This window comes from Dasypus novemcinctus, chromosome X (assembly GCF_030445035.2).
Source record: "Dasypus novemcinctus isolate mDasNov1 chromosome X, mDasNov1.1.hap2, whole genome shotgun sequence".
Taxonomy (NCBI): Eukaryota; Metazoa; Chordata; class Mammalia; order Cingulata; family Dasypodidae; genus Dasypus; species Dasypus novemcinctus.
The window spans coordinates 94,335,638-94,361,054 of record NC_080704.1 but is presented as its reverse complement, the minus strand read 5'-3'; the positions used below and the strand labels follow the sequence as shown (position 1 = coordinate 94,361,054).

At 36.0% G+C, this 25,417-nt stretch overlaps 1 protein-coding gene across 2 annotated transcripts in view; it reads left to right on the top strand.

Moving 5' to 3' along the window:
• Positions 1 to 687: 687 nt before the first annotated feature.
• Positions 688 to 25,417, top strand: part of HDX (highly divergent homeobox) — a 352,007-nt gene continuing 327,277 nt past the window's right edge. For both annotated transcript variants that reach the window (XM_012519830.3, XM_058292275.1), the window contains exon 1: positions 688 to 841. The gene's annotated coding sequence lies outside the window, so the exon portion shown is untranslated. The remainder of the gene's footprint in view (positions 842 to 25,417) is intronic.

Genomic DNA, 25,417 nt, shown 5'->3' with positions numbered 1-25,417 from the left:
GTTTCATATGTGCTAAATTTATATGCGGGATTATATTCCAAGTTCTATAATTGCAGAAAATAATGAATTCTACATATAATCCAGCAAATTGTACGAGCGTGGCAAGTGAGTGTTGCCTGCGCTAACGCATGGCTTGTATTTTTTTTTTTTTTTGTAATGGTGTTTTGGTGATCAGTCAAATAATTTATGGCAGAACTGAGACTGAGATTAGGCAATAACTTTAAGTTCTTGTTTTAGTCTCCAGAGTCAACCAGTTACATACAACAGTACATTTGCTCTTAATGACAAATTCCAAAGGCCCATGAGCATATTCTTGATTTTAGTAACACTACATATACCTGGTAAATTGAACACCGGCCACAAAAGAACATACTTCTTTATGTGGTCACTTGATTTTAGCAGCTTACAACAATTCTTTTGAAAGTGAAATTCAAGTTAGAAGACCAGGCAGCACCTGCTCAATGGGTTAGCTACCATATGGCAGGGATGCTGGGCATTCGCAGCTATTCAGGAAAAGAGAAAAACAGAGAGGCCTGTCCATGTACATTGCTGATCTGTGCAGGGAAGAGGCAGCCACACTTCAGGCAGCCATCTCTCCTCCCCCCTCCTCACTCTTAGATTCTGGGCTGAGGCCAGGGACTGTCCAGAGCAGATCTCGGGCTCCTATTGGCAGCTGTCTTTCGTGACGTCACGATCATGATGAGAATTGATGATCGGACACGCTGATTTCATTGTCTGAAGCAGCAGTGCAGACCCAGGGAAATTCTCGCTGATTCTGCTGTCCCACCATTGATGTGATCTGGGATCCACTGATCCCTCCCGTGACTGCACCACGCCCGAGGTAAGTACTCAACCTGAGGGAACTAGAAGGCGAAGGAGGGAGAACAAGGCACCGGGCTACTTCTCTGCCCAGTGGGGGGCCTGTAGTTTTCCGGCGCCTGAAGAGGCAGACAACAAACTGGTGCATTTGCTGGGGAGCCAACCGCTTCTATCCTCCGGACGAGGACTGGCGTTAGCGTAAGGTTAGAAACCAGCTGAGGACAGAGATGCAGTGGGCATGGCAAGAGAGAAAAGGGCCTTGCTCTGAGACAGGGAGACGTTTGTAACGCGCTTCTATCCCGATAGTAGGAAGAAGTGGTGTCTCTGCATCTGAAGGAAGGAAGGGAGTGAATTCTATCACTTCGAGATTCCACCGGACAGTAGATTTCTCACAGCCATAATCAAACGAAGGGAAAGTGGTGCGCCTGCGCATTAGCACTTTGCCCGGGTGGGGTTATGGCGAGGGGAAGGGGCGTGGAGTTTGCGCACACCCTTTTCCGTTTAGCTTGAAGGGTTGTTGCTGAGCCCTGTCTGGGCGGAGCATGGGAAGGGATGAGAAATTGGCACTGTGAATATATTACAAGCGCCATTGATAGGGAGGGCTCTGCTTGTTACTTTGAATTTGGTCAGTTGAATATAGGCAGCCCCAAAATGGGCGATGAATTTGAGAAGGCGATTCTTAATTTCAAAATACAAGATTTGGAAAGTACTCAAATACGAGTTAGTGGAATAGACATAGAATAATCAAAAGCAGTAATTATTCAAATCAGTCGAACTTTCAGTCTTCAAAGAGCTCTAATTTGGGGTATTGCTCAGTGATTTTGAGCCTTAAACACTTTGAAGAGACTCAGTAAGAAATCATGCTTTCTTCTTTCTTTTTCCTTCTTGGAATGGTCTCTTTTAAAGCTTTCATCCCAATTTCAGGTTTGGTGCCATTAAGTACTTCCTTCTTTCTTTGTGTCTCTGTTACCACCAAAAAGGAAAAGCCTATTTGAACGTTATTTTATAATTCCTATCTGAATTAGAAGATGATATTGGATTTTCTCATTTAAATTGTAGGATTTGAGCTGGATGGGATATTCTAGCGATAGGCCAATCCCTTCATTTTACATGTGAGGAAGCTGAAACTAAGAGAAATGAGTAATCTACAGCACTCATTGACAGTAATATTTATTAAACATTTATTGTCAGGCATTGTACTAAGATCATTATATACATTATCATATTTAAACCTCACAGCATTCCTATGGGATAGTTTCTAATATTATTTCCCATTTTACAAATGAGAAAACAGAGGTTCAAAGCTGTTGATTTGCCAAGGGCCACACAACTACTAAACGTCACAGTCAGGATGCAAACCTAAGTTTGTTTGACTCTTAATCACCATGCCATGGTGATCTAAAATCAAGCAATGAGTTTTTGGCAAAAGCTTTGGCTAGGATTAAAGCATCTGGATTCCCAGCACAGTACATGTGTGTGAATGTGTGTCTTTTACTACATTGTTATCCATGAACACCATACCACTTCTACCAAATCAGTGATATCTCAGCGTGACCAAATGGTGTATACTTACATCTCTTTTTTTGGTATTTTATTAAAACACGCTCTCTCAGTGTTGGTTGAAAAAGATGGCATGAAATTTTACATAAAATTACATTTTAAAAATCATTTAATTCATTCTACTCTTAAAAATGTACTCTGTGTTCAGAGGGGATTATGTATTCATTCAGTGAAATCCCCAACAGGATAAAAAATGTTTGAATTGTTGATGTTGATTTTTGCGCTAGAGTCAGTTAAGAGGTGAAACAGGCTTATGGTGTCTTAATACACAAACACTGAGTATGTCAAATCTATGGATATCAGTTTGGAGGTAAACATTGATAGTTCTAGAGAGAGATTCTGCATAGGAAGTTCCTGGAGAGGTTAGCGTATTTGGTAGCTGTCAATGATGCCACGGAACCAATCCCGCCTGTATAAAATTTCAAGGAAAAACGTTTAAATTTATCTGTGCAAATGGAGTGTCCTCCTTATGCTAGCTAGTAGCAAAATTTCTTGTATTAAACCTAAGTTCATGGCAACTGGATAAATTTGATTTTCCCATGTCAATTAAACCCCTCGCTATACATCTCTCATTTGTAAATAAATCTGCTATAGCAGCTGTCCCACTTTCTTGGTGTCCTGTTGTTTTACAACCACACTTATGTGCAATTAAGTTGGTCCTTAGAAACTTTAAACCTATTACTTGTATGGGTGACATAAATTCAGGAAAATATATCCTACATCTCTTCCCTTGGAAATGTGGGCAATTTGTTTTATGGTTCTTAAAAGAGTCAAGTAAATATGTGACTACTTCATGCGGAGTAGGTGCTTTCCTTATGTAGGCAAGCCTTTTTGCATGGGCACCAAATATTTCTCTGGCTATTACCCTTGTTATTTTCTAAAGCTACTTGATGAAAGGAAAATTGTCATGGCATTTTATAAGAAAGTGAGAATTTAAAGATATTCCTATTTTTTAGCTTCCATGAGTTTCTTCTGGTTTTTTAATTTCTCTTTCACATCTAATATGAAAGGGCTTAATTAATTATAATAGCTAATGTTTATTGAGCACTTACTGTGTGCCAGGTACTGTGCTCAGGACCTTATGTGCTTTATGCCATTGAATACTCACAGAAACTTTATGAGATTATACTATTATTACCCCCATTTTGCAGATGAGAAACTGAGGCCAGAGTAGTTAAGTGCTTGCCCAAGGTCACACAGCTAATAGGTGGCAGACCCAGGTCTTGAAGGCAGGTGTCATTGTAGAGTCTGCTGTCTTAATTACTAGGTTATGAGTTAGAAAAATAGAGTGAGGCTCTGTCTCAATTTTTTTAAGAGTGTATGTGTGTGTGTTTTGTGAGTGATTTCCCCCCTGATTTCTGTTTCTGTATTTCACCCCATTGAGATCATACCTATTATATTTTCCTTTTTCTCTCAGTGGAGATGAAAATATTTTATAGAAATGCTGAGGTTTATGGGACAGGGGGTTATTGTTTTAACCTTTAATAGCTTTACTGGAAGGAGGCAGCGAGACCCGTAAACTATCCTTATAATATACCCTTTCATAAAACACAATGAAGAAATACTTTCACCATTACTTGATTCTTGACAATAGGAGATTATAAGTTTATATAAGTTTTCTACTATACTAATGTATTGCTTTAATACTTTCTTTATATGGTTAGCTTGGTCTACCTCTTGCGTGTTTTAAGGATGGATTAAATGTGTCATTTGAGAAAGTAATTATCTGAGACCCACTCTACAATTAGTTTTGCTCTTTCCTAGATCAAGAATTTCTTGCATTAAATTTTCCTTAACAGATCAACAATTGGAAGCTACCAGGGAATGGCAAGATGTGGAACAAAAAATATATTCTTCATTAGTGGGAAATATTATTTTAGGTACTAGAGTGCTCAACCTTCACTAATCCTTATTATTAAGAAAACAGTTTGACAATACAAAGTAATTTTTGAATATGTACATTAGTTATTAAAACTGACCAGTAAGACACTTTATTTAGAAGCTGTAGGCTCACTTTTAACAACAATGAATGGTAAAAAGATCCTGAGGTTTCAGGGATTTTTTTTTTGTTTCAAATAGTAGTATTTAATATAGAGAAAAACTTTTGCATTTGTTATAGACTATAATGTGGAGCGAATTAACTTTTCTGGTAGGGGTTGTTGCATCTGTACTTACTAAATCCTTGTTAGTGAATGTGTGCTTCATGGAATGACAACATTGACATCATCTGGGATTTTGTTAGAAATTGGGAACTCTCCGACCCCAACCATACCTATTGACTCGGAATCTGCATTCTAACAAGATACCCAGGTGTTGTAATCACAACAGACAATTACAGAAAAGTTTACATGTATTGGCGTCACTGTCACCAAAACCATTCAACTGGAACTGTATTAGTTTTCTATTAATTGCTATAGCAAATTACTACAAACTTAATGGCTTAAAACAACCCAAATTTGTTATCTTACAGATCTGGGTGTCAAAAGTCCTAAATGAGTCTCACTGGGCTAAAATCAAGGTATCAAAAGGGCTGCTTTCTTTCTGGAGGATCTATAGAAGAATCCATTTCCTTCACTTTTCCAGATTCTATAGGATGCTTTCCTTGGCTCATGGTCCCCTTCCATGTTTAAAACTATCAATGGGTGATGAGTCTTCTCACATCACATCCCTCTGACCCTAACTTTTCTGCCTCCCTCCTCATATTTAAGGGCCCTTTTAATTACATTGGGCTCACCCAGATAATCTAGGATAAATTTCCTCTTTTAAGGTCAGCTGATGACCAACTTAAAATCCATCTGCAATGTTAATTTTGTCATGTAACCTAACATATTCACAGGTTCAGTAAATTAGTACCTAAATATCTTGGGAGAGCAGCATTCTTCTTCGGGAACTGATGGCCTTTTTGGCTGATAAACAAGTCAGGTTCAAAGTGAAATAATCAGTTACTCAGGAATGCACTTTAATATAATCATCCATGAAAGCATTTATTTAGTAAAATTGTCCTATATACTATGCTAGGTGTTGAGCCCAGTGAATAGGAAATTGAAGAACTGATGATCTAAATTATACATTTTTATTTAAAAAACTTCTGAAATGTGTTATTTAACATCACCATCACTTAGATTATTAAACAGTGAAATGAGAGGTATACTCATCATAATATCTAAGAATATTTCTAGCTTAAAATTATATTATTCTATTACTTTTTTAGGTTATTAAATAGATACTTTAATAAAAAGTATAAACTTCAGATAAAACTCTCAAGACAGTTTTAAGCCCCTCTTTAAAAAACAGCGTCTTATTCATTGCCATCCCTGGTTTTTAATCATCTACTTTAAAAACAGTTAATAAAGACATTGTTGAGAAACACCTTTGTTCTTTTGACTCTCTTGAACCTTTCCAAATTTAGAGACTTATGTTCAGAACACAGTAAAAATAATGGTGCTATACATGTAATAAATGCGTAATAACATTTTAAATAAATGGGTATAGTGTCAAATATGGTAATAGGTTTACCTATCAGCCGTCTTTGAGAACAATGATTTGGAAGGGGAAGGGTTATTTTACAAAAAGTTCTGTTCTGATTTTTCAGTACTGCAAGTTATATTGAAGCAGTGTGTGTTTTCCCAAGGCACAAGGGGAATTGTAGTTTCTAAGTAGTCTTTTTAAAAAATTTCTCTCCCCTTCCCCCCCCAGCCCCCCTCCCCCATTGTCTGCTCTCTGTGTCCTTTTGCTGTGTGTGTTCTTCTTTGTCCGCTTCTGTTGTTGTCAGTGGCATGGGAATCTGTGTTTCTTTTTGTTGCGTCATCTTGTGTGTCAGCTCTCCGTGTGTGTGTGGCGCCATTCCTGGGCAGGCTGCACTTTCTTTCGCGCTGGGCGGCTCTCCTTACGGGGTGCACTCCTTGTGCATGGGGCTCCCCTACACGGGGGGCACCCCTGCGTGGCACAGCACTCCTTGCGTGCTTCAGCACTGTGCATGGGCCAGCTCCACAAGGGTCAAGGAGGCCCGGGGTTTGAACCGCAGACCTCCCATGTGGTAGACGGACGCCCTCACCACTGGGCCAAGTCCTCTTCCCTCTAAGTTGTCTTGATGACCTTTCTGCAAATGGTTATCAGGTTACCTGAATTAAATATTAGCAGTAAAGTAACCATTGCTGAATATGCTCATGATCAGACCCTTGGTAATATATTCCATACTTTCAGATATGGTCCTGTTGCCACCAATGAATATAAGTGTTTTAAAAGACATAGAATCAGGTTAGGTGTATAACAATCTCCCTCTTTGAATCTCATATCCACATGAGAAATATGATTCAACAGGAGAAATGGCAATGCTGACAAAAATGTACCTCAGAAACCTAAATTTAGCTTTTATGGGATAATACTAATCCTAATCTACAAACACATATATGCCTATGAGTTGGCAAAATATGTGTGCTTTCTACCACAATGACACAGCAGTTTTTACAAACTGAAATATGCAGACCCTTAGGGGTAAAAGGACATATTTTCAAAGATCTGCAAGATCTATGTTAATTTTCTATTTTGAAGTTTTTATTTCACTGATAATCTTAAAAAGAAAACTCAACAATATTCACACGTCATATAGAGACATTTCACCAGGTATAAAGACAAAACTTCTCCTTTGTAGTTGTAAGCCACAGTTGAAATATGTTTAATGACATAAGACTTAAAACAGAGCTCCTCAAACAGGAATCCAAAGATAGATTTAGGAAGTCTAGAAAACTTTTTGTTTTTGTTTTTCATTTTCTTCTTTCAAGAGGAGAACAAAGGAGCTTTACTTGTATCTATCGGATTTGGGGTAGAGCTTCATGAGACTTAAATCACTGAGCTGTGGGAAGCGGACTTGGCCCAGTGGTTAGGGCGTCTGTCTACCACATGGGAGGTCCGCGGTTCAAACTCTGGGCCTCCTTGACCCGTGTGGAGCTGGCCAATGCACAGCGCTGATGCATGCAAGGAGTGCCCTGCTCCGCAGGGGTGTCCCCCGGCGTAGGGGAGCCCCACGCGCAAGGAGCGCACCCCATAAGGTGTGAAAGAAAGTGCAGCCTGCCTAAGAATGGCGCCTCCCACACGGAGAGCTGACACAGCAAGATGACTCAACAAAAAGAAACACAGATTCCCGTGCCACTGACAACAGAAGCGGACAAAGAAGACCACCCAGCAAATAGACACAGAGAACAGACAACCTGGGGGGAGGGGGGGGGGGGGAGAAGGGAAGAGAAATAAATAAATAAAATAAATCTTTTTAAAAAATTAAATAAATAAATCACTGAGCAGTTTCCTAGTCTATTAAAAGTATTTGGAGGGATTTTAAATTAATGCTGCCACTATTTGATGAGTTAAATATGTGTTTATTTTGTGTCTTGTCTTTGCATTATATATGTGTGTGCATTTATATATAGTTACCTACTTACAGTAGTAGATGGTGGACTTTGAGGGCTCTTCCTCTAACCCCTCAAGGGAAGGATGCGTAAAGAAAATTTTCCCCCTATGATTTTGCAGGCTGATGTAAAATCAAAAATGGACTGTGTAACATAACCTTATGGGCCATCTCTTAGTTTCTAAGCAAAACTACCCTTAACCCTTAACTTATGCTATACATATCTGACTCAGAAAATGCTAAATGAATGACTAGCTCAAGTTAAGAAATATTATCCCAGCCTTTCTGAAGCAAATTTCAACCAGCAATCAGAATTCTGGCTGGTAGTGTGGTGAGAAGAGAGGTAAGGTAGAGTTGAATGGAATTATGTAAATGATAAATAAAGGTTAAGAGACGTGAAAAAGATAAACTTTTTCAATATAGTGAAATCAAAGGACATATAGATTATTTCAAAATAATGAATGATTTATTTTTCCAGGTTGTAGAAAGAGGAAATTTTATAAAATTTCCTTCAATAGTAAATTAAATTAAAAATAAAAATTTAAAGATATTAATCTACTACATGAATTGCACGGTTGTAAAATTTTAGCACTCAATGTCCGTGGTGATGCAAACACTTTCATAAACTAGTGAAAAGTAGAAATGATTTACTTGCCAATTATTTTGTTGACTATAATTGTAAAATGAAGCACAATTTATTTAATCAATATATATGGAACAATGTACTAGTTAGTTCATCAGGAGATGCTATATATTACTGGTCATTAGTTGTCATATATTCTGTTTGGATGAATGTATGTGGGATTGTATGAAAGCAGAACAAAAGACAACAGGATTACCTGTCTGAAGTAGATCTATTTCTTTTATTATAAGATGGAATTTAGTATTTGAGTGTATGATAACTAATTTGTAGTGTACAGGTGTTTTGTTATTTTTATATATTCATACTTATAGTATAAAGGTAAGTTTCATTTAAAGTTAATTTATTACTGTTAATGAAATAATCTGAAATCCAGAATATCCACTTACTAGATATTTTTTGTTGCAAATATTAGCCCTCTTTTGTAGTTAGATATTAGATGTAGCTATAGAGGTAGATTTACCTGTAAATTTAAAACTTTTCATATATTTATGTGGAGGACATGTGCAGAAAATAGTACTGCAATTTTGTTTATGTCACTGTTAATATCTATTTAGCTTTTATGTAGCTGAAGAACATGAATAATAATTATATATAATTTTAAGTTTTTTTAAAAATTAAGTGGCTGTTGTGCCCTGAGAAAGTCATATAAAAGGTTATTAAATCTCCTTCTGTTTCATATTTCCACCTTAGTGATAGAAGTTAATTATATATCTAAAAATGAAGAGAAGAAATGAATACAATGCATTTTAACAATTATAGGTCTGGAAACAGATAATGACTATATCTTTATAGTGTTAGAATAGACAGGATGTGTTTTAATAGACCTTGTGCTCAGGATGTGCAGACATTTATTTTTCTAGCAGTATTTAAAATTCTGACAAGTTAATTGTAAAATAAGGTAAATATAGAGAAATATTCTTTGTAAATATGAGACTCATTAAATGTAAATGACCGGTTTACAGTGACAGCATAGATTTAAAATAGCAATTATTTCAGACATGTTCAAATTTAATTAGGCTCAAATTATCAGTTCAATAATATATATTTACTCAAGTTTTGCTGAATAAAATCTGTTTAATAACAGTTTTAATAGAATTCACCTAATTTAATATGCTATGCTTTAATTCTAAATTTTAAATTTTCACTAAAAATTATACACACTTGAAAGTGGTTAAAACAGGAAATTTTGAATTGTATATATGTTAGTTCAGTAAAAAGATTTAAAAATTTTTGTAGAGATATCCACATACATAGATACCTTATTTATTGGTGTTGTGCTTTTTTTTTGCAATTGCCAGTATTTTAAAAGAGCAAACTCTCATCAAATAAATGATAGTCACAGGACTTTTTCCATAAAAATATAATAAAATATACTTCATTCATTTGATTTTTGCATACAAATGGTGTGGGAATGAATGGGTGTATGTTAAAAAAATCATTCCTGTAGGAATAACGAGTTGTTTTATAAATGTTAACAATTAAAATAGTTTTTGCATAGCATATTATATTTTACCATATATTTTAATGAAGAAGACAATTCATCATGTAAAGATGAGTGGGAAGGCTTTATAGCTCCCTTTCTCTATAAAGGCTCAAGAAATCAATTATCTTGGCTAAAGTCACAAGTCTAACATGTAGTGGAGCTTAACACGTATTGAGATGTCTTGAGTCCCATAGTACTCTTCTCACTCCACCAGGCGAATTAACCACCTGAAGTTCTGCTTACAGCTGTAAACCCTGTTTCAGGAGCGGGGTTTACTCTCTCTTAAATATCTTTTTTTTTTAAGTCAAAAGTATATGAAACTAGATTTTAGATATTAAACAAAAAGAAGCAATTTTCCTCCTGGAGAGAAGAACAACAAACAAGGTGAGCCCTTTGAGTTTATCAACTCAATGACTGGAATGAGTTTTGAGGCCACAGCCCAGAGAGAGGGAATCAAAAGAGTAAGATGGTTTTTTCAAACAGAGTTCAGAGTTCAGGAGGACAATGTGGCTAGAATTTGAGAGGCAGTATGCTGCAAAGGAGAAAACTGCACAGAGAGGAGAAAACTGCACAGAGGGAGAGTTCCAGAGATCTGTGGATATACCTCTTCAGTGTTTGGTGAAAGACATAAAATGTAAGGAAACTGAGTTCGGCTTAGAGAGAGGCCACATTTGAATAAAAAGGAGGCTTTGGGGAAGTAACTCTTAGACAATATGTAACATTAGACTAAGTTTCAATTTCACACAAACAAGGTTCATGAGTAAAACCATCAATATCAAGGGCCTGGCAAAGTAGTCTGTCCTCTTTCACTAGGCACTGCCTATGTACTCAGAGGATTCTTGCCATTCTATTAGGGGATGTGGAAGGACTTCCCAGGATGGGAATTCAATATTCCTTCAGTTGTTGTGTGGGTCTCCACCCACTGAGGCAACAAATCATGACCGCATGAAGATATTCATATGCCATAGAGGCAAACCACAGGTGAACCTCTACCCACACGTACCTCCATCACTGACACCGAGAACCAGTGATGGTACCCTGCCACAGTTGTTACCCTACTGAAATCCAAAACCTCCCCCAAAACAAAGCCATAAGAAACAATAGAAAAATGAGAAAATAAAATATTAATAGAAAAAGAAGTAAAATAAAAAACGTTAAAAAATAATTCATTGTGCTTCACCATAAGATCTATTACCTTTTATGTACAGTGACAATTTCTTATGTAAGTCTCCAGGGTCTTTTTTTTCCTTTATTTTCAAAGAAGCTTTAGGTTACAGAAAAGTCACATAGAAAATACAGGTGATTCCCATACACCCAACTCCTCCCTTTCTTGCATTTCCCCTGTTAATAACATCTTACCTTAAATATGGTACATTTGTTACAACTGATGTAAAATATTTAAGCAATACTACTAACCATGGTTGATGGTTTACATTATGTTTTACATTATGGACTGTACACTTTCATAAGTTTGGACAAAATGTATAATAGCCAGTATACATCATTGTAATATCATGCAGAACAATTCCAATACCTTAAAAATGCCCAAAGGTCCATCTATTCTATTCTTCTCTACCTCTGTCCTAGAAAACTATGGTAGCCACTAAGTTTCAATTTTTGAAGAATTAGGTTCATAGTTGCATGCATTAATATTAAGGGCTTGTCATATTGGTCTGTTTTCTTTTACTAGGTACTGCCTATGCTCTCAAGAAATTCTTGCCCTTCTAATTGAGTACCTAGTAGGACTCCCCAGGATGGAAGTTTAATATTTTCCTATTTATTGTGAGGATCTCCATCCACTGAGATAAAACACTGTGACAAAATGAACACTTTCATATTCCATAGAAACATGCCCCAGGTGTGCCCTATCCCAGATATCCACCCGTATGCCCTACACCATTAACACTCCCCCGGCATATTTGCCAAAAGCACATTCCCACCATTTCAGATTTAACCAGAGATACGAACCCGCAGAGTTCACCTGTTACTTCCTCCAGCCCTCCTCACAGTTCTATGGATAGTCCAGCCATAATCCCCACACTGCTCCTCTTCACAGTCCAGCACCATCAACCCCAAACACATCACTGCATCACTATCACCCCCATCCACTGCCCAACCACCCCTTCCCCCATACCATAGGTTTTGCCCATATTGAGCATTGGCTCACCACACTCAATTCCTTTTCTGTCTCTGATAACCTACCTTCCAGACTTTATCTCTGTGAGTCTGCTCAGTTTGCTTGAGTCATAACAGTGAAGTTATATAATTGTCCTTCAGAGACTGGCTTACTTCACTCAACGTAAGGTTCTCAAGTTTCATCCATATTTTCCCATGTGTTAATACTACAGTCCTTCTTACAGTGGAGTAACATTCTACTGTATGTATATACCACAATATGCTTTTCCATTCATCTGATGATGGACATGTAGGTTGCTTCAAACTCTTAGCAATAGTGAATAATGCTTCTATGAACATTGGTGTATATTTACCTGTTCAAGTCCCTGCTTTAAATTCTTCTGGGTATATACCCTGAAGTGCGATTGCAGGATCTTATAGCAGATCTATACTTAGCTTCCACCAAAATGTCCTCCACAATGGCAGTTCCATTTTACATGGATATCTATGAATAAGTCCTTTACATCTTTAAGTTTATTCCTAGGTATTTGCTATTGTAAATGGAATTTTTTCTTGATTTCCTTCTCAAATTGTTCATTATCGTTGTAGAGAAATGTTACTGATTTTTACACATTGATCTTATGTGCTGCCACATAACCGAACTTGTATATCAGTTCCAGAAGCTTTGTTGTAGATTTTTCAGGGTTTTCTATGTATAGGATTATGTCATCTGCAAATAGTTAAATCTTTACTTCTTTTCCAATTTAGATGGGTTTTATATATTTTTATTGCATAAATGCTCAAGCAAGTACTTCTAACACAATGTTAAATAAGACCAGGTACAGTGGGCATTCTTTTCTTGGCCCAGATCTTAAAAGGAAAACTTTTAGTATTTCACCATTGAATATGATGTTATCTGTGGTTTTCTCATATATACCCTTTATTGTGTTGAGGAAATTTCCTTCTATTTCTAATTTTTGAATTATTTTTATCAAGGAAGAATGCTGTATTTGTCATGCTTTTTCCTCATCAATAAAGATGATCATGTGATTTTTTTTCAAGCTATTAATGTGGTGTATTACATTGTTGGCTTTTCTTATGTTGAACCACCCTTGCATATCAGGCATGATACCCACTTGATTATGGTGTATAATTCATTTGATTTGTTGGTGAATACAATTAGCAAGCATTTCTTGAGGATTTTAGCATGCAGATTCATTAGAGAGTTTGGTCTGTAGTTTCTTTCTTGTGACACCTTTGTTTGGCTTTGGTATTAGGGTGAGTTTGGCATTATAGAATATATTAGGCAATGTTCCCTCCACTTATAGTTTTGGAAGAGTTTAAGCAGGATTAATGTAGTTCTTTTGAGAATGATTGGTAGAATTCACCTTTGAAGCCATCCCATCTTGGGCTCTTCTTAGTTGTGATGTTTGTTTGTTTGGTTTTTTTTTAAAGAAAATAACGAATATATTGATTTCATCTCCCATACAGGGTCAAAATAAATGTGCCTTAGGCAAAATAGTGTATCAGCAGAGATAATAAGCAAACACAGCACATGTTGGGATCCTTATATTAAAGCAGTGATTTTTACTACCATTCTACTCAAGGGGTGTGGAGGAGTGAATTCTTTTTTTTTTAAACCAATTTTATTGATACATATTAATAAAGTGTATATTCCTCCAAGGTGTATAATTAATGGTATTTGCTATAATCACATAGTTGGTACATTCATTGCTTCAATCATTATTAGTGCATTTTCATCATTTCAATATTAATAATTATATATAAATAGACATAGAAACACACAAGGAAATTCCTCATCTCTCAATCTCTCTAAACTTTCTGCACTGTACTTAGCTGCTGTTTCTGGCTATTCGATCCAAAATATATAATCAATGTCTTTTAGTATATTCACAATGTTATACATTCATCATCTTAAATATTTTAAAATAATTTCATTATTCCAAAAAGAAAGACTCCAAACCTGTTAGCATTCCTTCCTCAGACTTACCTGACAACTAATCTTTTATCTTTATGAATTGATTTATATTTAAATTTTATATAAAAGGAATCATACAATATTTAGTACTTTATCTGGTCTCCTTCACTTAGTATAATGTTTATTTTTTCTGATAGTAACTCTACGTAGTATTAACTTACATTTGTTCAGCATCAAGGAAAAATGGTCTTATATGTACAATTCTACCCATATTCATAGTTCACAAAATATATTTGTATTTCACATAATATAGTTAGCTCATAATAGGGAAATAATATAGTATTTTTCCTTTTGTGACTGCCTTCCTTGACTCAACATAATGTCTTCCAGGTTCATCCATGTTGTCATATGTTTCATGACTTCATTTCTTCTTATCACTGCATAATATTCCATCATGTGTATACTTGATGAATAATTCTATCTCATTTCACTTGATTGGTCTGTTGAGTTCATCAATTTCTTCTTTCATCAACATAGGCTGCTCTGTGCTTCTTGAAATTTGACCATTTCATCTAAGTTATCCATCTTTTTGGCATAGAATTTTTCAAAGTATCCTCTTATGATACTCTATTTCTTTGTCATGAGTGGTGTTATCCCCTCCCTTGTATTTTAAGTATTTGCATCTTCCCTCTTTTTTATTTGTTAGTCTAGCTAAGGGTTCGTCAATTTTATTAATCTCAAAGAATGAGTTTTTTTGTTCTTCCCAATGTATGACATGACACCCTGGGAAAAGCCTCCCTGGCACTGAAGGATTATTACCATCACCAACAAATGATGCATTATGAAAAAGACCTTTACCAAAATGGGGAAATAATAAATACGAATGAGTTTTTATGGTGAAACATTTCAAAGTGTGTCAGGATGTCATTCTAGAGGTTATGTTTATGCGTGTCTCAGGAGGATCTCATTGACTGCTACAGTAAACAATGCCTCAAGCAAGGGATGTCCTGAGGGCTCTAGAGACATATAGATACTATAGGCAGGGCAGACAATCTCAGGAATTTGGAACACTGTCAGTGGGCCTTAACATGGAATATAAACTACCCAATGTAACAAAGTTAGACTCATTTATAATTTCCTTACACATGACTCTTCTGCCCCTTTTATTTGAACCTATATTTTGCACTATACTCATTAAATATATGTCCCAAAGACTTAAATCTTTGGTCTATTCATATGTCAGTTTGCCAGTAGAGCCTTGAATCTCAGGAGTGTTGCAACACCTACTGTCCAGTTCATTGGACTCACCAAGGGCAACTAACAAAAGAATGACAATGGACAATGTCCTTCCCAAAAAAAAACCAGAATATCTACAACAGCAAGCAATTCAATTCTATCTGTCTGCCTCATGGGATCTAAGGCCCAAGTCATTCAGAAACAGAGTGGGCGTCACCACCCCAAAATCCTCAAGTCTGAGGAATGAACCAACATAAGGGGAGAATGGAACCATGGAATAAAGTAGACTTATTATTCTAGCAATTGAAGAACTTGTAGCTTTGATATAAAGACAGTGGTGACCAGGGGTTGTGAGGGGAGGGAAAGAGAAGAATAAGCACAATATGAGACATTTTTGGGACATTGGACTTGTCCTGCATGACATAGCAATGATGGATACAGGCTAGTATACATTTTGTCAAAACTTCTAAAATTTTGCAGTTGAAAATGTAAACTATAATGTAAACTAAAGGCCATGGTTAGTAACAATGTTTCAATATGTGTTCATCAATTGTAACAAATATACCACATTGATGAAAAATGTTGTTAATGGGAAAAATGGGGGAGGGACAGGGGGTGAGTTAAATGGGAATCCCCTAAATTTTTTATGTAACATTTATGTAACCTAAAGCTTCTTTCAAAATAAAATTTTTAAAAATATGAGGAAACTATTGAAACTAAAGAAAGAACTACTGTAAAGGATCAGACAAAATCCTCAGAGCTCACAAAGGGCAAGAAAGAGATCACCACCAGCCAGACAGGAATTCCTCATAATTCATGGGATAGCCAGTAGGGTGTTCAGAAAGGTATTGTATCAATAATAGGTCACATGTCCTAGAATAAAAGCAACTCTGTATTTTCCTAACAAAAATTAAAAGCAAACCTCAAATAGGATCAAATGGTTTTCAAGTGACTTAAGTACATCCCTGATGAAAGCCTAAAATGTGTAAAGAACACAAAACCACCTAGCAACCACCACATAAAATTCACAGTATCTGGAATAAAAAAAAAAATTATCACATCTTCACAGAAATAGAAAAATACAATTCATATCCAGGAGACAAATTAATTATAGGAGCAGAATGAAAAATAACAATAGTATATTATCAGTAGAGAACAATGTTTAAGTAGCTATTATATCTATGTTCTGATGTTCAGGAAGGTAGAGGAAAGCACAAGTATGATGAGGAAAGAAAGGGAAGGGCTTTTAAGGGATCCAATTTGAACATTTTGAGATGAACTACAACACATGAAATAACAGATACACTGGATGGTCAGTTTTCTTGTTTCAACAAAATCCAAGGAGTCATTACACCCAGAAAGTGATTAGTAGACAATGCAAAAGAAAATTTTAGTGAACTTAAAAGCATAGATATAGAAATTATCCCAAATGAAAAGGAGAAAAAATTCATAAAAAAAGAATGGCACAGGAATAAGCAGTGGGGCAATATTGAGGAATGTAACCTATAGGTTTAAAAAAAAAAATTGTAAGAGGTACCAGGGATTGAACCAGGACCTTGCACATGAGTGGCAGGTGTTCAACCACTCTGCTACATCTGCACCTCCCTAATGGCCTTGTAGTCCCAGGAGAGTAGAAGGGAGAGAAGTAATATTTAAAAATTAAAAGCTGAAATAATTTCCAAATTTAATAAAAACTATAAATTCATATAGCCAAGAAGCTAAAGAAGCCTCAAGAGAAAGAAACATGAAGAAAAGGACACCAAGCAATTTCATAATCTAGTTATTGAAATTCAGAGCAAAAGAGAAAATCTTAAAAGCAGCTAGAGAAATAAAAAGACACATTACATAGTGGAGCAAATGCAAGAATGGCAGGAGGTAATCATCAATAACTATGCAACCCAGGAGACAGTGTAACAGAATCTTTGAAGTATAGAAAGAAAATATCTGTTAACCTAGATTTCTATACTCAAAGGGGAAAGCAAAATAAAGATTTTCTTAATCACAGAAAAACTGAAAAAAATGTATCACTAGCAGATATACACTAAAAAATATGAAAGGAAAAACTTTGGATAGAAAAGAAATGATAACAGATTGAGGTTAGGACACACATAATAGAATGAAGAGCATAGGAAATAGTAAATATGCAGGTAAATATAAAGGACTTTTACACTTTTAATCAACTTAAAAGATAATTTACTATTGAATAATTTACAATAACAGTTTTGAGGGGAGCTAAAACATGCAAAACAAAAAAAATATTAGTACAATTACACAAAGATCTGTAGAGGAGAAAAAGATGTATATTGTTTTAAGATTCTCCAATTATATGTGAAGTGGTATAATATCATGGTAACTTATGGTGATAAATTAAAATTATATACCATGGTCACTAAAATAACCATTAAAATAACAAAACAAAGAATGATGGGTCAACAAAGATAAAATAGAATTATGAAATGTTTATTTTTAAAAAGGTAGAGAAAAAGGAAAAAGTATGGATGAAACAAATAGAAAGATGGCAAATTATCAACCATAACAATAATCATATTAAGTGAGAAATTATATAAATATACCACATGAAAGGCAGACATCATATTGGTTAAAAAACAACAGCAACTATAAACTGTCTACACGCAACCTACTTTATTTTTTAATGATTATTTTTTACTTTAAAGAAGCTTTAGATTATATAAATGTTACATAAAAAATATAAGGGGTTCCCATATGCCCCACTCCTTTCCCCTCCCACACTTTGCCATATTAACAATATCCCTCATTAGTATGGGACATTTGTTAAAATTGATGAACACATACTGGAGCATTGCTATTAACCATGGACCACAGTTTACCTTATAATTTATCCTCTGTCCCAAACAATTTTGTAAGTTATGACAAAATATACAGTGGCCTGTATCCATCATTGCAATGTCATGCCAGACCACATCAATGTCCCCCAGATTCCCCCATATTACACCTATTCTTCCGTCTCCCATCCCTCAGATCTTCTGGTGGCCACTGCTTTTATATCAACGATAAGAGTTCTTCCATTGCTAGAATAATAAGTCTATAGTAGAATGATAATAAGACTAATTTAGACCATTGTTCAATCCCCAATTTGATGATTCTGGGATGGTTATGCCCACTCTGCTTCTAAATGAGAGGGAGCTTAGATCCCATGGGGAAGATGGAAGAAACTATGCTGTTTGCAGTTGCAGACCCTCTCTGTTGCAGTTGCAGACACTCTCTGTTTCTTGGGATGGGTTTTGTCCATCATCATCTCCTTGTTACTTGTCCTGGGCGAGTCCAATAAACTGGAGACTAGGTGTTACAACTCTGCGGAAATTCAGGGCTCAACTGGCTCATGGACAGACCAAAGATTTTAAGTCTCTGGGACCTATATTTATCAAGTATAGTGCTAATTATATGTCTAAATACAAGGGACAGAAGAGTCATGCGTAGGGAGAACCTATAAATGAGTCTACCTCTGTTACACTGGGAAGCATAAATTCCATAGACAGGGTGCCAAATTCCTGAGATGTCTGCCATGATTATAGTTTCTGGATGTCACAAGATCCTTCAGGAGCCCTTCTATTTGAGTCACTGTTTGCTGTGGAAGTCAATGAGATCTTGCTGAGACTTGCAGAAGTGTAATGTCTGGATTGACCCTCTGACTCACTTTGAAATCTCAACAATATAAACTCATTTGTATTTATCAATTCCCCCTTTTGGTCAAGGTCTTTTTCCAGATGCATTGTTAGTTGGCACTTGGTAACAGGGAGGCTCATCCCCAGGAGTCATGTCCATCACTGGGAAAAAGGTACTGTGTTTATATGATGAATTTGGCTTAGAGAGAAGGCAACCTACTTTATTTTTTTTTATTGACTTTGTAATAATATTACATCAAAAATATATATGTGAGGTCCCATTCAACCCCGCTCCCCCACCCCCCCCTCTCCCCCCCCAACAACACTCGTTCCCATCATCATGACACATCCATTGGATTTGGTAAGTACATCTTTGGGCACCTCTGCACCTCATAGTCAATGGTCCACATCATGGCCCATACTCTCCTCCATTCCATCCAGTGGGCCCTGTGAGGATTTACAATGTCCGGTGATTGCCTCTGAAGCACCATCCAGGGCAGCTCCATGTCCCAAAGACACCTCCACCTCTCATCTCTTCCTGCCTTTCCCCATACCCATCGTCCACCATGTCCACTTTTCTCAATCCAATATCACCTCTTCTATGTGGATATTGGATTGGGCAACCTACTTTAAATACAAAGACACAGATAGGTTAAAAATAAATAAATGACAAAAGGAATAATTTTAAAAAAATAATCAAAAGAAATCTGGATTATATTAACATCCAAAACTGAAGATTTCAGAGAAAGGAATATTATGAATATTAGAGTCATTCATATTTATAATCGATATTAAAATCATTCCCATATTGATGTGGGAAAGTGTGGGCGGGATAGGGAACAGGGCATATGGGAATCTCTTATATTTTTTGTGTGTGACATTTACATAATCTAAAGCCCCTTTAAAATAAAAAAAGTTAATTTAAAAAAGAAAAAGTTTATGGGAACTCTACTTTCTGCATGATTCTTATGTAAACTTACAAGTTCTTTAATAATAAATATTTATATTGAAAACAGAAATGAGCTAAAGGAAATTTTACAAATAATGCACACATTAGTATAACAACTTTATGCCTATAAATTCATTGACTTGAGGGAAATATATAATTTCATTTTTTAAATTACTAAATCTTTATTGTCTTTTTTTAAAGATACATAGATCACAAAAAGTATAACATTAAAAAATGAGGGTCCTATAGACGTCACTCCCCACCCCGACATTCCTCCCACATCAACAACCTCTTTCATCAGTGTGGCACATTCATTGCATTTGGTGCATGCATTTTGAAGCACTGCTACACTGCATGAATTATGGTTTATATTGTAGTTTACACTCTTCCCCAGTACATTCAGTGGAAAATGTCCAGTATCTGTCCCTGCAATATCATTCAGGACAACTCCAAGTCCTGAAAATGCCCCCATATCACATTTCTTCTTCCTCCTGCCTGCCCTCAGCAACTCCTGTGGCCACTGTTTCACATCAGTGATGCAATTTCTTCCATTGCTAGAGTCACAATAGTTCTATAGTAGAATACCAGTAAGTCCACTCTAATCCATATTTAATTCCAACATCCTGTGGACCCTGGGATGGTAATTTCCACTCCACCTCTAAATAGTGAGGGGGCTTGGATCCCACATGGCTGATGGATGCGATTCTCCTGCTTGCAGTTGTAGACTCTCTTGGTTCCCTGGTGTGGTGGTTGACCATCTTCACCTCCCTGTTAGCTTGCCTGGGTAAGTCCAACAAACTAGAGAGGAGGTGTTGCAGCTCTGCTAAGGCTCAGGGTCCAGCTGGCACATGGGCAGTCCAGAGATTCAAACCTCTTGAGCATACAGCAAACTTTGAAAGACAGAAAGTACCAATGCTCATTAAATAATAAATACAATAATCAAACACATTGTTTTTTAAAGAAATTGAATTTGTAATTTAAAACCTTCCTTTAAAGAAATCTCCAAGCCCAAATAACTTCACTGGAGACTTCTAAAACTTTTAAGAAAGGAATAATAGCAAATCTACATAAAGTTTCCCAGAAAAAATTAGAGATAACACTTCACTAGTCAATTGAGCATTTACTATTCCAGAAGGCAGAATAAAAAGATGAAAATTTGCTTCCTGTTCCTGACCTCTAGGAGCTTATTTTATAATGCGATGAAGTTAAGGATATCGTTTGCCCTCTTCCATGGCCTCAGTTCTGCCTAATTGTTTAATTTAGAGCACAGCAGAATAGATTATCCTGCATTTTACAAACAGTTGGATGGTGATGCCCACTCCATCTCTGAATCAAGAGGGGGCTTAGATCCCACGTGGCTCATGGATGCGATTGTCCTGCTTGCAATTACAGACACTCTCATTTCCCTGGTGTGGTGGCTGACCATCTTCACCTTCTTGTTAGCTGACCACCCCAGGGTCCACAGAATGGAGGAATAAAATATGGATTAGAGTAGACTTACAGGTATTCTGTTATAGAGCTATTGTGACTCTAGCAATGGAAGAAATTGCATCATTGATGTGGAGACAGTGGCCGTGGGAGTTGCTGAGGGTAGGGAGAGGGAAGAAGAGATGTGATGTGGGGACATTTTTGGAATTTGAAATTGTCCTGAATGATATTGCAGGGACTGGTAATGGACATTATATATCCTGTCATAACCCACTGAATGTACTGGGGGAGAGTATAGACTACAATGTAAACTATATTCCATGCAGTGTAGCAGTGCTTCAAAATGTGTTCTCCAAATGTAATGAATGCACCACAATGATGGAAGTGGTTGTTGATGTGGGAGGAGTGCGGGGTGGAGTATAAGGACATTTCGTATATTTTTAATATAGCATTTTTTGTGATCTATCTTTTAAAAAAGACAAGTAAATAAAATGGAAAAAAATGAAAAAAATTAAATTAAATAGAAAAAAAACACCTTCCTTTGAACAATTCAGCAGGGGCGAAAATGACCTGTTATTTCCTTGTGTTATCATTGAGACAAAGAAATTGACAGAATGACTTCAAAGTGGATTACCCTAGTTCATTAAATTGAAGAACCCCAAGGCTCTACAACAACTTAATCCTTCTCCTAACCCCAGCACACTTCCTCTGTGTTAAGAATAATTTAATATTTCATACAATGTTTTTCTTTGCCTTATTACTCAATATTAAACAAAAAGGTGAAAACTGTAAGTTTATTAAACAATTAGTGCCATAATTTACTTTGCCATAAACACATACCAGCATATTCAAAGAGGCTGATTTTCTAATCAAAAATTTATATTCCATTAGTGCTCAGTTCATAGTATAAAAAATGTAATAGCCATAGTAATTTATTAAAGGCTTTCATTAAAGGGGCACAGTAGTAATCTTACAATATGGACTTCCTCCAGCAAATTCAAAAAATTAAATGTCACAAAATCTAGAAGTGAAAGCCCAAACAATAGAGCCATGGGTGTGACCTTCAGGACTTGACTAAAAATCCCTTGTTTTTTACTAGATTAAAAGAAACAACTTAATGAAAAACAGCAAAGCCCAGCCAATTAGAAAAGTGAAAGATAATTGATAAATAGATTATTACTGTTGGCATGATAGATGACTGCAGGAAACAAGAATTAGAGACAAACTATAAAAAATATATGCAAAAATTTAAAGCCTTTTAATGAAGAAGCAAACACCTGTATAAAATTACCTAAGCATTATTTAATAAACTATATTGATAATGATAATTGGATCTCATTAAAAAACCATTTAATTACATTTTTACTTTTTGTTTGAGAAGTCACCAGGGTGCACACAATTGTTTTTAGAAATATTTACATCTAAAATGGTTAAGACTTATGAAAAATAAAGTTTTATTGTTTGAAGAGGGAAATACTTTCGCATTCCAGAATGATTTATTCCCTGAGACATCTTAGAAATGAAAGTATATTGGTAACTAGCAAACCTTGAAATGTCTTCACAACAAATTTTGCAACATTACTAAACAGTATACAATTATACATGAAACATTCATTGACATGGTCAAGAAAATAAAAATGCCAGATTCCTGGAAATATGTTATTACTATTATCTGTTATATTTATTTATCTTCAAAAAGTACTCAGACCTTTAATTTATTCAAAAGTGTAGTTATTCATATTTTCATTTATAAAAGTGCCCAAGAACAACAAAAATAGTTCTATACATTTTTTAAAAGCTTCTCAGTATTATCAGTCTCAAAATATAGCTCTTTGGAAAATATTACACAAATACAGCTTTAATTTGACTTGAAATAAAATTTTTTGGAGTTTAGTATGATTTAAATTTTAAAAATGCAATTTTAGTATTCCACTTCTGACCAAAACGCAGTAATCCACTATTACTTATCTCTTCAGATGATTACAACTAAAATCTCTGGACAAAATTTTTAAAAGTAACTCTATGAGGATTCGTAAAAGTAAACAAATATAGGCAGATTGGGAAGGGATGTCAGAATTTGGAGAAGTGGCCAATATATGGCTGAGTTTCCCAGTTTTCTCTTCCTCTTCAGTATGGATCCCAGTTTTTGAGTTGTGCAGTGATGCAATGCTGGCTAAAATTCCAATAGCAGTCTATAGTCCCAACAATGTGGAAGAGATCCTAGGTTGTTTTTTCCTTCCTCTACCTCTGTCTCTCCCTGGTTTTTCATGGAAGGTGGCTCGCATTGCAGAATTGTACTGCAGTGGAATTGAAGCAACAGATAAAAATTTTAAATGAAGCTGATCTTTCTGACCAAAGGGGCTGAAGAGTGTCAAGGAATCCAGGAGAGGAGAGAGCTGGAGAAGGGAACTTTTTTCCTTTACCAGAGAATTTTTGGGTTTACAGAAAAATCATGCATAAAATACAGGATTTCCATAAACCACCCCACCACAAACATTTTGCATTGGTGTGGAACATTTGTTACAATTAATGATAGCACATTTGTATAATTGTATTCTTAACTAAAGTCCATGGTTTAACTTAGTGTTCACTGTTTTTGTAGTGTAGTTCCATGTTTTAAAAAATTTATTATATTAACCTATATACAGCCTAACATTTCCACTTTCAATCATATATTCTCTTAATTATGTTCACAATTGTGTGCTGCCATCACCACCATATTTACCAAAACATTTCTACTGAAAGGGAACATTTTAATAGATGTATGAATCTGCACAAGGCTGAAGCTCATCCTTACTTGCTTACACTTGGGACAGACAGAAAGCAACATAACAAAGGGTTTGAAAACCAAACTGATCTACATACAGAAAGCATAATAGAAATTGCACTCTGAACCTGAGAGGGTTGATTGCCATCTACCTCTCAGTCCCCCTCTCAAATTAACTTTCTCCAGAGAATTTTGATGACAGAATAATCAAAAGAAACAAAATAAAATCTAAATTTATTCCCAATAAGACCCACATGTTGGCATTATTAGAAAAGATGTTAAAGCAGCTATTATAAAATATCATACCAAAGGAAAATTTAGAATTGAAAATTATAATATCTGAAAGTTTTAAAAGTCACCATATGTGCTTAATAACAGCATGATGATAACAGTGTAAAGTGTCAGTGGATGTGAAATAAATCAGTAGAAATTGTTCAATCTGACAGAGAAATAAAGATTGGGAAATGTGTACAGAAACTCAGGAACTGTGAAATAACATTAAAATGTCTAATATTCATGTCATTGAAGTTCCAGGACAAAACAAAGTTTGATGCAGAAAAAGTATTTGGAGAAATAATGGCTGAAAATTTCACAAATTTTGTGAAAATAAAATAAAATTACAGATTTAAGAAGACCAAGGAGCTTGAAGTGAGATAAACTATAAGAAAATCATACATACCAGAGAGGAGCAGGAGGAAGAGGCTGTTAAATTGCAATAACTCTCTGTGAGTTTCAACCTTCTTGCAGTGGCTACCATCTGCCATCCCCTGGCCCCATTACCAGCAGCAGTGGAGATTGTAGTTCAGGTTCTTGGAAAAACTTGCTGATGATAGGTGGACCATAAATACCTAATCCTCTAAACTTTGGTGTGGTCTGATAACTGATCACTACTTTTGATCAGCTACTTCATATTGCTGGGTTGCAGTTCTGCTGGTGAGTGACAATTGTTCCTATCTCACTGGTACAAAGGCAGCAGTGGTATCCTCAAAACTAAAGAAAACTGTTAAATGTCTGCATTAACTGGACACATCCTGAATGAAGGAAATGCAGCTTCAGAAATCATAGAGAAGTTCCTGGTGCCCTTGCTGGCCCCTCTCCCATTGCTCAGTGAATGAACTTACACTTATTTTGTGGGTTCCTGGCCATGTTCCAGAGGGAGCAGAGTGGCCCCTGTGCACAAACTGGGATAAGAATATGTCAGTGTCAATCTACTGGGTGGGATTCTGTGAGATTGAGCCCAGGAACTTGTCTAGGAAGTACCCTCTCAGACTTTGTCTTGAAGGCAGAGAACAGGACAGTGTGAGAAACAGTTATGTTGAAATGGCCTGGGGTAACGGAGTACCTGCATTAAGTTATTCAAGAGAGCACACAGGAGGGGTGAAAGTCAATTTCAAAGGGAGTCAAGGGAGCATTCACAAGAACTCCTGTAATTT